Source organism: Anser brachyrhynchus (assembly GCF_964034855.1).
Source record: "Anser brachyrhynchus genome assembly, chromosome: 6".
NCBI lineage: Eukaryota > Metazoa > Chordata > Aves > Anseriformes > Anatidae > Anser > Anser brachyrhynchus.
This window is the reverse complement of record NC_137700.1, coordinates 9,123,173-9,139,024: the sequence shown is the minus strand read 5'-3', so window position 1 is coordinate 9,139,024 and position 15,852 is coordinate 9,123,173. Positions and strand designations below refer to the sequence as shown.

Below are 15,852 nucleotides of genomic sequence, written 5' to 3'. Positions count from 1 at the left end.
AGATGTGTTCTTATTAAGGCTATATTGTAACTCAACAATAATTTGTCATATTTGACATATTGTTAAATTACGTGCACCTGCCAGAACTGTAGTAGCAATTACAAACAATACATATAGCACTTTTACTTTAAATATCTAAACAACTTATGTAGATGTGAATACGATGTACGGAAAAATTGTAATTTCCTAAATGTCATCACCAAACAACACCTAATGTCTCACAATTTCTTTTTATGTATATTTTATTATAGCGCCCAACTGTTTCAACACTCTAGTGGCTGGACTTTAATGTGGTTCAAGCAGCCCCAAGTAACATCACCAAATGTTTAACATCTGTGAAAGTTGGCCCAACAAATGCTCATATTTTCAGGAGGTCATGCTGGCCTGCTTTCATTAACAATTACTTTAAACTTCAGTTTTCTTTACAGCTCTTTAATTCAGGAAGGACACATAAAGTTCACCTTAGTTAAACTGTTAAGTTTATTCCAAACTAATATAATATTAATCTTTAGAATATTTATAAACTTTAAAAGTTTCTTTAGAATTAGTCTTTAGAATGTTTGTAAACTTTAAAAAGTTTTTTTTTTTAAAGTTTCTTTTCCTTTCCCCAGTAATCTTATTTAATTCACTCACTTCTTTAATATAGGGAAACAACACTTCTAATTAGGTCACGGGAATCCAACATATTTCCAGAACAGCATCAGAATCTCCCATTTATGGTGTTGTGTTTTTTTTTTAAACTTTAATTTCCTGCCTTTTTTTTTTTTCTCTTTTTCCAACTGCATTATTCACACAAGATTTATGATTTCTTTACAAAGCTCTTAATGACCTGGATACTACTTACTGATGATAATTCTATAATCATGAACCACTATATTTTGAAAAAAAATATTCAGTTTTGAATTTTTCTACCACATTCATAACCATACAATATTCTCAATGGCAAGGCTTAAATTTTGCTCTAAAAAATGCTCCCAAAATGAAGAGCTCCACCATGCATTTGGACACCTCAATGGAAATGAGTAAGCCAGATCGCCATGGGATTCAGGCTTGCAGGAACTCCAGAAGTGGATTTCAGTGCTGGTTCAGCACTGTATGGCAGACATAGACAAGACAGAACGCTTAACCCACTGGAAAAAGGAAAGAAAAGGATCTTTTAATAGCAGTACAGATAGATGAAGCAAGTTAAGCAATCTATTTGGAAGATCAAAAATTAATAATAATAATTTGAAGCAGATGAAGATCATTCGAGAGAAGACACCAGTGAGAATCTCAACATTAAGCAAAACAGTATCTACATTACACCCCTATGAAAAGCCCGATTTCTATCCCCTTCCCTCAACACATCCACTCCACATGACCAATAGCTTCACATTTTTCACTATAGCGTCTCCATTTTGGAAGACGTAGTAAAATGCAGAAGATATGATCTTTATGAATATTTACACGCTTTAGCAACGTTACCATCTCTTACTCCTTTTGACCATCAGGAATTCACTATATTTTAAGTCTAGATGTTCCACTATGTGCCATTTTACTAGTATGAAGCTCTACACTCCTATTTCATAGCACTGTAAACAGAAGTAATGTCTCTTTACCATACCTAGAAGTTGCAGAGATGCTGCTCTGTAGCTTTGCAGTGCTGCAGCGCTACTCTCCAACCAACAGCTTTGCCCCACTGCACTTGGAAGGGGATTCAGAGCAGGCTGCTCTCAAACCACCTGGTGATGCTGGGGAAAGCCAGCCTTAATCTCTAACAGGTAAGAACAACAACACAGAGGCTATTTTGATCCTCAGTTTTGCTACAGGACCTTGGACCTTGCACATCCAGACAGGGACCAACATTTAACATGCAGCTTGCAAGTGTCTGCTTTAATGTTTCTCCCCTTTATTATTTATAAAGAGCACTGGCGCAAATACATTGGAAAGGAAGGTGAATAGAAAGCTCATTCTAAAGAGCATGAATGTACTTCGTTTTATTTTAGAAATGTTTGCATTATGTATGTGCTTACATAAAGGACTTTATAGACTCTCTTAAGTGATTTACCGTTAAGGTATATATTGATTATAATCTCCAGTTATTTAAAAGGAGACCTGTTTACCCCACAGCACTTAATGCATTGCGACATGTTTCAACTTAACAGTGACACTGGTAAAACAAAAGTTACTGATCTACCCAGCAAGTTATAAAACTTGTAACGTGCTGTAAACAGCTCTGTCATTTTATTTAGCATATTGCTTTGCACGAGCTGCTTTATTTACCTAGTGGTAAATCTTTATGTATCAAAAATGCTACAGAAGGCACAACAAATAAATTACAAACAGACACTAACATCTGACTAGTTAATCAAACAAATAGGACATGTAACAAAGAGAAAAGCTATAAATATTGACAACAAGCTGCTTCAGTCACAAAAACATTCAATACTTCAGTTCTCAAGTGTGAGTTTTATATCAGTCCCCTGGAAACAGTTTGTATCCTCCAATAAATTTTTACAGTTGATTCACCTGCCTGATACCCTTCAGCCATTTCCTTCAGAAGCTGTCAAACCCGCCAACAATAATATATGGCCCGACCAACAAGAACAGCTGTAGCCATTCTCTCTGCTGGTTCCCGCACCCTGTTCTGCATAAAATAATACATCAAGATTAATTGATTTCCCGTCAGTCTCACAGAACAGAAAATTAATTTTCATGTAGCTATTTTCCCCAGCATATGAATTTCAAACATAGCAAGTAATTTAAGTTTTTAATTATTCATAAACAGGAGAAAAAAAAATCACAACACATGATAAAGTGAGCCCCTGAAAGCCCCAAGGCCATGGCCTGGACCTTGATTTGTGCTGAGACAACAATAGCATTCACTAATGCCTATATAAATAATATATGTATTAACATACATCTTAGTACAACACCAATTTCTCTCACTCTGACCCAAGACTACCAGGTCATACAGCAGCAGTTTGTCACATTCCTTGCAGTGGGTTACATGTGACATGCTACAAGAAAAACATATAACATGTCAACCACACCGGATTGACCCCAATTGCCTCTAGAGCATGAACACACCTATAATGTAATGGGAAGCTAATGGTCAGTGTTTGAGCAGAAGAGTGAAGTTACTAATCAGCAGGGTGTCATGTCTCAGCAAACCTTCTCTTTGCAGGTGACGTGGACTAGGGTAAGGAAAATTGCTAATAGAAAATTAAATAGAATAATCTGTCTTGCTCAAGTTAAATCTTTTCCAGATGGTTGCTGAAGCCTTAAACAGAAACACAAGCCACTCAAAAGACAGCAAGATGTCATAAAGATGGCACATTTAAGAAAATCTCATTTACTATGGTTCAAATTTCCGTAAGCAGACATTCCCACAGGTTGCAGAATGTAATTTATGACCTTGAACTGGGACCAAAATTGTATAGGTAAATAACCATAATTCAAAGCATTCATTATAATCATTTTTAATGAAGTACAAACCACTCATTATTTATTTAGTGCAACATATGATCAATAACATTAGGACTGGATTTTTTATTTAAAAGAAAGAACCACAACTAACTTGCTCTAAACAATGCTATTACATGGCTTGGGGATGAGGGCAAACTACACTCTGAAAGCGTACCCATAAATTCGAAAGGACAGTGCAGATGCTGAAGACATCTCACTGAAAAAATTAAAGCACACGTTTGTTTTCCAGTGTTCTTTCCATTCTTAAAAAGATTTGTCAAGCTATATGTTATTAGTTAAAACTCTATAACTGTTTGACAAGGTGTGCCATAAAGTTGCTCCATAGGAAAGTTTCTTACGATTCTCAGTGGCACTTGATAAATTTACAGAAACAGAAGTCTAGGGAAGACCACTATCATGATGAAAGCAGGAAGCCCTGTAATTATTTTGGTTAAGTTACAATGACATATAAACCAAGAAACAGAAGGAAGTATAAAAACTGCCACAAACATGGTAAAAATGCTCAATGTAATGCAGCCTCTGTACTGGCTAGTAAACTGCTTGCAGGATGACCGGGCTAGTAGTGCTATACATACAACTCTACCAGTATTTTGATGAGAAAACCATTGCCATTGCTGTTTGAAAGGCTCTTGACTTCCCCAGTCTGAGAAGGCAGGAAAACAAAACAAAACATAAAAGGTGTTTACACCAAAGCTCAGCATAACTACATTAAGACTTTAAAAGCAAGTTTTGAACAAGGATCCCAGATTCTGTTTTTCGTTAATATAAAAGAGGCTTTCAAAACAGGAACCCAGTCTCAGTATCTTCTCAACATATGCACCATATAACTTTTGGTTGGTTGGAAAAAAAGACTTTTATATATACATGAAAGCAGTGATATAGGTGATATATTTATATATATATGAAGCAGTGATAGAGGTTAAAGGCTCTTAGTTCTTGTATATGCAACCTTGTGAATATATGGGTATCTAGTAACAACAAAATTATCAGAAAGCAACACCAAACAGGTATTGCATGCATTTGCTCTGCAAACGGAGTTTGTTGACATCTTAACATAGTATTGATTCCAACAAAACACTCACTGAAAATAAAATAAAAATTACATTTACCTCCAAAATGTAAAGAAAGTTTATACTGCAAAGTACTAAATTACTCAGAACTACAGCTCATCTCTATTTTGATGTTCAAAACAGAGCTTTAAAGTCTAATTCAGCAAAAACAGTTCACTCGGTGTGTAAGATTTCTGGGGGGTGTGGGAAGAGGTAACTGATGGATTTAGGTTTTGTTCTTTTCCTATTAAAAAATAGTTAAAATAGTGCATCGTACTTAGTAATATCAGCCATTCAATAACTATGTCTTCACAGTTTTTCATGTAAAAATTACCTGCAGTTGTCCTTCTAATATTTACTTTGGGTTTCCACCCTTTCATTAAGAAAATACCCATATTGAGAACAAAATCAAGTCATTACGTTCACCATAAAAATATAGAACAAACAAAAAACACCACCAACAAAAAAGTCTACAAAGTTGATACCACTGCTATAGATACTGTTCCTGGCATAGCTTAGAGGTCTTTGTTTCTGTAAATTCAATTGAGTGTTTCTATTTCTAAGTCTAGCAAGAGGTTCTAATTATTGTTAGAAGCCTAATTAGCATTTAGTATTACATTACAACAACTGCAGCAAAATTGTACCCGTTCTCCAATAAACAGTATTCACAGTGTGCAATCAAGCTGCTGTACGATGCAATGAGAATTAATAGCACTGCACGACAATGGTAAATCCTACAACTCCCGCTGTGTGTGTTTAATAATTTTTCACTCCTTCCAGATTGTTCCCATCAAGCACAATTCCCAAGATCCTAATCAGCTTTCCTCCCCATCAATACTACACAGAGATCTGAGCACTGAAAATTATCTGCAATTTCAAAAAGTGCTTTGTTGCATTATTAGGCCACTGACCTAAGAGGTAATGGGTAAATAGTTTCTGAAAAATGTCCAAAGCACAACATAAATTAAAGCTTATAGTCTTGCCTGCTGTTCATACCAGCGCTATAACTGCGAACTCTAACAGTTTTTGTACAAAATCCTTAACTACAGTATTAATTTTTTTTACACAAAAATTAGTACAAAGATGACAACATTTGTATTTAAATGATTTCTTTTACTGTATTTTACACAAATAATACCAAGTTGGGGAGCCATAAGCACCTTTCCAATGTATTGCACATATACATGCACTCAGCAATCAGTGATCAACCACCACAATTTTGCCTGTGCTCATGCATGCAGAATAGGCCACTCATTCTCTAAAGAGGAGCGCACACAGGCTTACACACCAAATCGCAGTCAGCATTTTAGTTTTCCTTCTTAGGCAAAGAAAATTTTAAATCCTAGCCACAATATTCTCTTGTGATGGGCAGGTAAAATCAAACTTCACCGTGTTTCCGTAGAGCTTATATATTTCATACTCAACATTTCTCTGACAATTAAGATTCATTTAATAATGAAACAATGGTGTTGCAGGGGCAACTTATTTCTGTAGGGAAAATGCCTGATGCCTCGCTTTTACATTAGCAAGGTGCATCTTCCACATGCTCAGATAAATGGACTCACTTCAAATATAAAACCATACCTGTGTCAGGGATGGGGCACAAAGGAGTCTGAAAAGTGACTAGTAGGTCCATATGCTGGTTACCACACACCAACAGCCATTTGAATATTATGAAAGGAGTTGTAAGTTTGGCAAAGCACTCCCTCTGGCTTTGTCATAGTAATTTGTTTCAGTTAATGGAGCTTCAGCCTTTCCCCGTAATCACTATCCCTTATTATGGAAATCTTATCTGTATAATAAACTCATCTTCTCACAGGGGACGACTTCTTTCCTTTCACAGTTTGTCAGTGCCAGTACCATTTAAGTTTTACCCGGTAGTCAGAAAGTAATTTTATTTTACCTGGTTATCAGCAGAGATATAAAACACTGTGGTATTAATTACCAATTACCACTACTTCTAACAAAATATGGCATTATTACTCATCTTCAAACAAAAAGATTTGTTCATTAACCTCCATAACAAAAAATAAGGATATGCACATAATTCTTCTGTGGTAATTTGCATCCATTTCTGATGCAAATTCTGATGCATTTTTGATCTGTTTCTGATTATACATTTGAGGATCACACCTGAAAAACCACTGCATTGTTACAGATGTGGACACAGTGCTAAGCATGTAGCAAGGAGGGGAGGGGAGGAGAGAGCCAGACAGACGGACAGAAACTGAGCATGAGGAAAAGGTGAGAACAAGTTACAGGATAGCTCCACTGTGGTCCAAGATGCTGGTAGCCTTTAAAGAAAAAAGCAGCATTTTTCACACAAAGACCATGTTATCTGAGTTGAATGAGAGAGACCTCAAACAGCAACAAGGAATTCCACAGTTTTTGATATATGATATATATAATATGTAATGTTATGAAGGGCTAGCACCAAGCCCCTTTTCCCTCAGTAGGCAAAGTTAATAAATGCAGAACCAGGATATTGTGAAGTCAACTCCCCAACAGATCTGCTTCAGAAATCTAGACTTTTCAGTCCAGACTGTGGAGAACAGTTTTCCTGAATACCTCTGAAGCATTCCACTCTTCTAATATTAATTAAACGTATCCATAGAACAGAACATCTTGTTTCCACACTGTAAGTTTAAGGTATAAAAGCAGCTCAAGTGTTGAAGAGGTGGGGAAAAAAAGAGGTTTCAAATATGAATTCCTTCACTTAATGCATACCACTTGGCACATCATTTTGGCTATCACAGAATATGTCACACTGTTAGCACAAATACTGCAATTAAAATGGCATGATGGCTTTACCCAATATAACACAACTGCTGCCTTTACTACATGTGTAGTGCTCATTTGCTCTCTAAGACTCTCACTGTTTTTCTCTATTCAGGAAGAACATAAACAAATTTACACCTCACAAAGCTGAAAATCACATAACTAATTTTATTGTTAGCTGTGGATACGAAAGCTGCACCAACCAGATGACAATATCGGCACAATTTTTACTCTGCACTGACACTCGTCTCCATGGAAGCTGTAATACACTGTTGCATTGGTGACTTTGAACTTCTTCTTGGCCGTCACAATGTTTGACTGTTGATGAGCTCTCCAGGCAGCTTTGTCCATTACTTCTTGTGGCTTCCTTTCCCCAGAAAATCCTGCCTGTCATTCAGTGTTAACTCTTTTCTGTATATTCTCTTCTTTCTTTTTTGGCCTTTAAGTTGGTGCATCATCCCTAGTTTTGAAGTTTTGATATATAAGCAGAGATGTCTGATTCATTTCATTTAAAAATATGAACCCAATAGGCTTAATCCAGAATCTCTGGCTCAGAACTGGGTTACCGTATGTTGTATTTGATTTGTATTTCTATCAGTATCAACCCAAGCATCCTTACACACCAGCTATGAACATGATTTATAGCAAGTCATTCAAGGCAAAGCCTATAGCTTCCCTTCACAATTTGACGTTATCAGATTACTTCAGAAGCTGGCAGCAGCTACCATAAGTAACAAGCTGTCACTGTAAATAAATCACTCCCTCAGAAATAACAGTTAAAAATATAGATTAGCATGAACAGAGGTCAGTATTTTAGGTTTGGTTTTTGTTTCTTCTCTCAGCCAAGTCACAAATCAACCTTGTATCTGACCAAAAGGAAAACCAAGAATAAGCAAAAGACCTTTTCATTATTATCCAAGACAGAAACTAAGAAAAAAAAATCAGAAACAACAACAAAAGTTAGGCAGCATGTCTTTGGGTAACCCATCTAACCAGCTTAATCACATGAGGATACAGTATTTGTAAACAGCCATAATAAAAAAGCAGTAGCCAACAACTTGAGCAAGCCAAGCAGGTCATTAATGCTTACCTTACCAGGCTCCCAGTGTTCTAAATAAAATCACCACATGACACAATGTGTATTTTAGGAATGGCTGGCTCCACACTTCCAATTTCTATACAAATAACCCTACTTTGATAACATCCCTATTCCCAGGCCTACCACGTCCTGCTAACGTAAATCCATAAAGAGGTACATGGAAAGGCCATCAGCATCAGCACCAGTGCTTCTGCTGCAATGAGGTTACCTCGCAATGTTGGAATCCCATCAGACTAAAAACTAATACATGCTCAGAAAAAAAAAAAAAAAAATCTTAATTTACCTGCTTTGTTTTTCTTTCTTAAAAAGCAATGTTTAAAATGTAAAGAAAATCACATTACTGCCTTAATGTTATAAGGTCTAAATTTACCATTTTTTTAATCTAAAAATAAATTGAGTTTTAACAAATCTAAAATTTTAACAACTCATTTGCTACTCAATCCCCTTTAGTCAAACAAATCAACAGGACAAAGCCACCAGTTTAGGATCTGGAACTAGAACTTGTTAGAAAGCCAAACCAGCTTTCAGTAGATTCTCATGCAATGACAGAAATACTTTCTTCTATTTGACATGACCTAAGAAGTTATATTGAGTAGGTTCTGATCAATGAGCTGCTCAAACTTTATGATGAATCAATGGTAACCAGAAATGCAGTCTAATTTTTCTCTTCCATTTCATCAACAAATGAAATCTGAATTCATTTTTTCCCTACAAAATGCATATCCAGCATTTTTAAGGTAATAAACCTGAATAATATATGCATACTCCTGGTTAGCAAAAAAAAAAAAAATTGCAACTGAACTATATAGGCAAGACTTCACTCTAACTAGGATGTTTTTATCACTGCTTATGAGGATCTAGTTCTTTTCTTGGAAAAAAATAAAACCTCGTATGCAGAATAATATTAATTTCAGAACTGCATTTGCTGATTAAATTATTCTAAAACATTTGGGGTCTTACCAGGAGTTCCACTTTGTGGTCTTACCACAATTTTATTCCATAAAGGTCAGTGGTCATCTCCCACTGTCAGCAATCCTAGGACTGCCAAGATGTCCTCTACCTTTTGTGTCAATCATTTTACATTTGATCGGCCCACTTATTTCGCTTTTTGCAGTTTGACACTTGAAAAGTTGTATGCTGACATTTCATTACCACAAAGGACTGTAGGCATGGATCTCTAGAGAGAAAATAAGAATCTGAAATTCTAGAAAACTAATTTGTTCATTAAAATACAAGAAGATGTTTTTGATAATGTGACACTATCAGCTAGAAGATGTTAGCATTTCGGAAAAAGAAAATCTCATTAACTATATTGCCTTACACTACCCATCTGAGTATCTTTTTTCCAAGTCAATACAGTACAAATATGAAAGAAACTAACTCCGAAAGGTATATCTTCAACAGTTTACCACTCTTTGATATGTAAATAGGTCACTGCAATCCTCTTTTTATATTTTTCCCTCTACTGTTATGCTGAAAAACACCTTTTGCTATAAAAGAATATACTACGTTTATTAGCACACATATGCACAAATGAATGCACAAAGTACTGCATGTGAACATAGCTGAAGAGAGCAAAAGATGAAATTAGCATATCATGGCTTCACATGTAATTGAAATTCAATACCTTTGAAAATGTGCAAATTCACCTTTTTAGATGTGTGCTCTGTTTATATATGAGTAACACAAACATACATATAAGTCTCTGAAAAGTGCAAAACAGTCGAGGAAAAAAGCTGTAACCAGTGGCCAACATTAAGCGAAGGTTCCTAGATTTTAGCATTTGTGAGAGATGAAACCCACAGAGATTCCCTATACAGGACTAAATGAGGACTGACGCTTTTGGATGTTCTATACTTCAGCTGGGGGCTCTATTCTTAAATAAACAAAGCATGGTTGTTGTTTTTTTCAACTATCAGAAGAACATCAGAGATAGCTATGTGAATACTAGCAAATATGCCTGCACTACAACCTAAAACAAATTAAGCAAATTGATTCATTATGCATTCTAGTGTGTGACTTTTACTGTGAACTTTAAAAGGTGAAAGTTGTCAATTAGCACACAAGGGAGTACGCATACCTCTGTGGAGACAAGTAATGGGGAGAAAAACAGGAGTAAAGCAGGAAAATGATTAGTCTTCAAATACTTTGCTGCAAAATTTTTAAAAAAATCTAAGTTATTCTACGTTTCATGATCATGGAAGAAAAAATGTCAGTGCAGTTAAGAACTGATATCACACAAGGGTCTAGTGAATAACTCTGCAAAGCATGTAACAACCAGAACGTGAATGCTCAGGTCTCCTAAGAAACAGTCCGTAAATTTGCTTATTGAATCAACAACTTCACCTGCAAACACTATATGTTTAGCAAGGTATGATTAAATTATTTGATTTTCCACTTGTACTGTAATGTACTTCTGAAATCTCATAGCCCTCCCTCCCCTTTTTGAAACCCGTTATCCCCACCACATGCCACCTCCCCTCTCAGCGTGGGCCTTAGCCATGAGAAATGACTTGGCTGCTTTGTGCCCATAAGAAACTGTAGGGCCTGGTGTTAGAGCCATTCAGGCATAACAAGTTATTTCCCAGCATGCTCACTGATTAGCTAGCTTCCATAACCATAAAGTCAACAATAATCTACCTACATGCCCTTTCTGCAGGTGGTTGACCTATAAATGTTAAGTAAGTCAGTGGCAGTTCAGCCTAAATTACTTGGAAAGCGTTATGCGTAAACATTAATGCTGCAGCATGTCCTTAACTATACAACTGGGACTCTATAGTCTGCAAAATAATGTTACTTGATATGATTTTTTTTTCCTGTAAAAACCTTTTCCCATTATAAAACTATCCAATGTCCCTCTTACCTGATGTTCTTAGTCTTTCCTTCAACTATTTCCCCATAAAAATTAAAAGCAATTTGCTTTAGTTTGGGGCCAATTACTCCTCTCTTAGCAGAGTTCCTGTTCTAGAGGCTTACTGTCCTAACACACTGATACCACTGACTCTCAAATCAAAAACTCCACATACCGTAACTGAAACTGCATAGTTAGCGCCACATGGCTGGTAGGTATTTTTCTCTGGGTAAACAATTCTACTTCATTGATACTGCCCACAGTCATGTACACCTCAAAGCAAGGAAAAATAACTGGTATCAGCGAAGGGAGGCATACTCACATTTTCTTCTTAAGGAGAAAAAAAAATTACTTAAATGCTTCCAATAGCATTTTTGCCTAGTTTACTGAGTTTTGCCCACCACAGCATTTAATCAAAATTGTTTTTATCATTCTTCCAACTGTTAGATTGTGGTCACGATGTAATATCAAAGACTCAAGTTAACTATAACACATTTAATTAAAAAAAAAATAAAAAAAAAAAATCAAAAGTGACCAGATATTTATATGGCTGGTCTTCCTACCAAGTACCACTTTTCTGTGATTTTTTTTCCTAATAGAAAGTATTTGGGAATTTGTAAATCTTTGTAAACCTAACTTCTTCCAATGCCTGAACTGAAGATTTAGAGCTTAGTACTAAACAAACAAAGAAAAAACCAACAAACAACAACAACAACAAAAAGAACAACAAAAAAAATCACCACGGAATCCACCACTATCAAATAAAATGTTATTACATGTACCATAGTACCATAAAAGCAGACTAGGAGTAACAGTGGCTGCTATGTTGAAGTGGCAGTATTGAAGAGCAAAGTGCCTGTGATTTCATGCAATGTCCTGTGACTAGAATGATAACAATCCACATTCCCTGTGTAGTCACTCAAACCCATCCCTTTGGGTACTGCAGCACAGAATGCTCTCTGCTGTTAACTACAAGCAGGAGAAAGAGAGTGTGTCACCTTCTCAGAAACTCCAAGACACACAATTGTCTGACACTGTTCTGAAATCAAAATCAAAGACTCAACAATTCTTTCCGTAACTTTCCAGGATTAATTCCTTGACAGAAAATGTTGAAGAGATAAGCATCCAGCAGATTTAGTAACCAATAAGGCATGCAATTTTGTCAGCACTGACTTCAACAGCTAAGCTCTTCTACGAGCTTAATTACGAGCAGTTCTAAAACTCAGTCTGCAATTACAAAAATCATCAAATTAGTTTCCAGAATTATCTGCAGGTGATAGAGGCAGATGCATCACTGTATTTTACTTTAAGGATGACAAAGTGGGAAAAAAAAAATCAGTGTACGGACTTCAATACATATTTCTCCAGAGCAGCTCGTGCAGACAGTATTTTACAACAAGGTTAACATCAGTGATGCAAAGTGCCAATAAAACCCTTCTGTCTCTTCTCGGCTTAAACATCAGTAAGGTACTCTTCTGCTCTAACAATTTTGTTTTGCTTTGCCAGAAAAATAAAAATCTTAGTTACTTTCACCCGTAAAATTAGTAAAATATTTGGAATGCCTCAAAGACATCATCACAGGAGCCAGTCTTAAGAAGGCAAATAGGAGATACCAAGACAGCAACTCAGCACAGGGTGTTTAAGCAAATGCAGTTTCATATCAACTTCTTCACATAATTTTTAAGACAGCTCTGCTAAGCCAATTATCTAAATTATATTTAATGAAACAGACAAAAATGGCTGCATCATATCAGTTGCTCTCAGTTACAGAGCAACCACTGCGCTCACCAGGAAAGTGGCTAAAGAAGGGTCAGCCTTCCACCTCCGATCACAGTCTCACCAGGAGCATCAGCATCACCTGAGCAGCCCATGAGTGGGGGATCCTTCTGCTGTGAGATATGGGCAACAAACTCAAAGAATTCTAAAGTACCATCTAATATGAATTTTGGTGCATAGGCCTTTTCCACATTTCTACCTCGAGAGGGATAATCCGCTGGTGTAAAATTAATTTACAGATGAGGACCACAAAACACTGGATCTCAAACAGATCTTCATCCTGACTTAACTATGTGTTGCACTGCCAAATGAGTATTGATTCCTTGATTGAGACTCTTCTGAGCTACAGCCACACTCAAATTGAAATCAGCTCCAGTGAGAAGTTAGGAAATATTGTGACTCAAAAGGAAACAAAAATTTCGTTCTCAGACAAACAGAGGCTGCCCTTTTACAGCTGCTCAGCGGTTCAGGATGGAAAAGATGGATAATGTGCACATAAGGCAGTCAAGACCATGCCATTTTCTAACAGCCATGACTCCCACTTGATCAAGAGAGAAAAATCACAGACACTCGGTCTCTTTAAACTATAACACAGCAATATTTTCCAAGTAGTCCACTACTGCTTACTCTTTATGGCAAAAATATGCCTTGCTTTTTAACCTTCACTTGGATTCCCTGTTACTCTTTCAACAGAAGCTAGGGCATTGCTGTTCAAGTGTAAAAAGTATAAATATTTCTGAAAAAGAACCCTTCAAAAATTAATCTATTTTATAATGTCCCTTGTAGGTTTAAAAATCAACAGCAAATAGCAAAGCATACACTGTTATTACCCAGTACACATTTATTGTATGCCGGAGCTCAAAAACAGTTAAGAAAATGGAAAAGTTACTTTTTTTCCTCTACACAAATTTGTTAATGGGTAACATAATGGTAAGCCATGTTTGCTGGCATTCTGTGAAACATCTACAAATTGCCTCTGCAAAGCATTATAGGTTGTCAGACTAATGTAGTTGAAGATAATTTGGCCTTTCAGTGAATTGAACCTCACAGCACGATTATACTCCAGCACCAAGTAGTGTCACAATTATTCTTTCATGCTGAATTACCATATAATGTCATAAGCCTACCTGTCATAAGTCCTGCAGCTGAGCTTGAATTTTTTCTAAATCTATGGTTCATGGCAAAAAAATGAATTTTTTGCTTCTAATGGAAATCTGATTGTTTTTATCAACAATAAATTTCATAGCAAATCAAAGGATATGCTTGGACAAACAATCCGATACTCAAGGTTAAAAAACACACAAATAATAAATTGCTGGTGTGTCATGTTCAATTTTTACTACTGCATTACACTGCAATAACCATAACAGGATCTAAATTGTTGTCAGAACATTAAACAAACCCCCATACTTCACAAAGGCATCCTGCCTGAGTAATTCACACAACGGAAACAACTATCACATTTTCCACTGTCCCACCACTGTACCATACATCAGTGCAGTTTATGCATTTGGACAATTTTTTGAATAAATTACTTCCATCCTGGCTGCTGTTGCCACTTCTGTTAAGAGTCATATCAGTTTTAATTGTCTTTTTGTCTATATCGAGCCACTGTTTTTCTGGCTCCTTCCTGCCCTTACATCCTGAGCACCAAAATAAACTATGATCATATCAAATTGCTTAACGCTAGGCAAGTCAGTGCTCTAAAAATAAATAAATAAACCATGAGCTCACTTGTAATTTCCACTGCTATTAGCCTTCTTCCCCGTATTCTCTTATACAAAGTTGTGTATGTGGTGAGGGGGGGAGGTTGTTTAGTGTTTTTAGGGTAAGAAACTGGCTCTGTCTTCATCTGAACAACACATTATGTAAATTCAACATGTAGGGTGGGTTGGATCAATATCACCATTTAAAATTCTAACTTCAAAACCTTTACTTAAGAGAAAATATCATTCCTGGCAAGTGAGCACCAAAATAAAAAATTACCCAAAAAGGTACAAACACAGCAATCACAAGAACTTAATGAAATTGACAAGTTAGGGTTTTTACAATAGCTGAAATAACAGATTTCTTTATTCATTCTTATACTAACATGAAAATGAGTCATTACCTGTATACAGACATACACGGGACGTACTTTTTCTGTGAAATAAGATGCTGAATAGATGAAAATTAGGAAAAAAAAAAAAACACCTCATGGAGAGTTCATTCATAAATACTGGCTTTACCTGCTATTGGAAATGGTTCACCCCCTGATGGATGGTCGTGAATGTTATGCTACATAAACTCAGACTGCTTGTGATAATTAATACATTTTTAGTTATGTAACTGTACATGAAGCTTCACTTTCATTAGTTAAAAACCAGCAAATAAAGCAGTATTAATATTTGGAATAAAGAGGGCAGATATAATCCCTTGCCTCAACACAGAGTTGGAGCAGAAGTAGAGAGAAGGGCACATACACCTTCCTCTGTACAGAAACATTCACACTTTTACTTTGGTTTACTCACTGGTGACCACCCTACCAAAACTCAGCTTAGAACTCAACTGCAGAACAATAGGCAGGGATCGGCACGAACAAGCCGTGTCTACACAATATAGAGTTAGTGTCGTACCATCACATTTTACATTGCCTTTAATAGCGAACTAAATTGACACAAACTAACCCAAGTCAGATCAGTTTGATCCAACTCTATTTTCTAAGGAAGAGCCCCCTGTGATTGCCTGCAGCTCAGCATGGCTGTTTGTGCTGGTGGCCACATGCTGGTGTTCTCCAGACGCAGAGCAAGATCATTGATGTATTGCTGGGTAGAGTAGAAAAGACCTCCTTC

At 36.4% G+C, this 15,852-nt stretch overlaps 2 protein-coding genes and 1 long non-coding RNA gene across 7 annotated transcripts in view; 1 reads left to right on the top strand and 2 right to left on the bottom strand.

Moving 5' to 3' along the window:
• The window catches only part of LRMDA (leucine rich melanocyte differentiation associated), a 668,732-nt gene that overhangs the window by 482,323 nt on the left and 170,557 nt on the right, over positions 1-15,852 (bottom strand).
• LOC308197317 (uncharacterized protein) overlaps positions 1-15,852 on the bottom strand; it is a 296,269-nt gene that overhangs the window by 157,609 nt on the left and 122,808 nt on the right. Inside the window, exon 4 of one of the 5 annotated variants that reach the window (XR_013952806.1) lies at positions 1-15,852. This exon is cut by the window's left edge and continues 13,096 nt beyond it. The exons of the other annotated variants lie outside the window; for them this stretch is intronic. The gene's annotated coding sequence lies outside the window, so the exon portion shown is untranslated. 5 annotated transcript variants of the gene reach the window in all.
• LOC308197320 overlaps positions 1-15,852 on the top strand; it is a 49,268-nt gene that overhangs the window by 6,267 nt on the left and 27,149 nt on the right. The window lies entirely within an intron of this gene.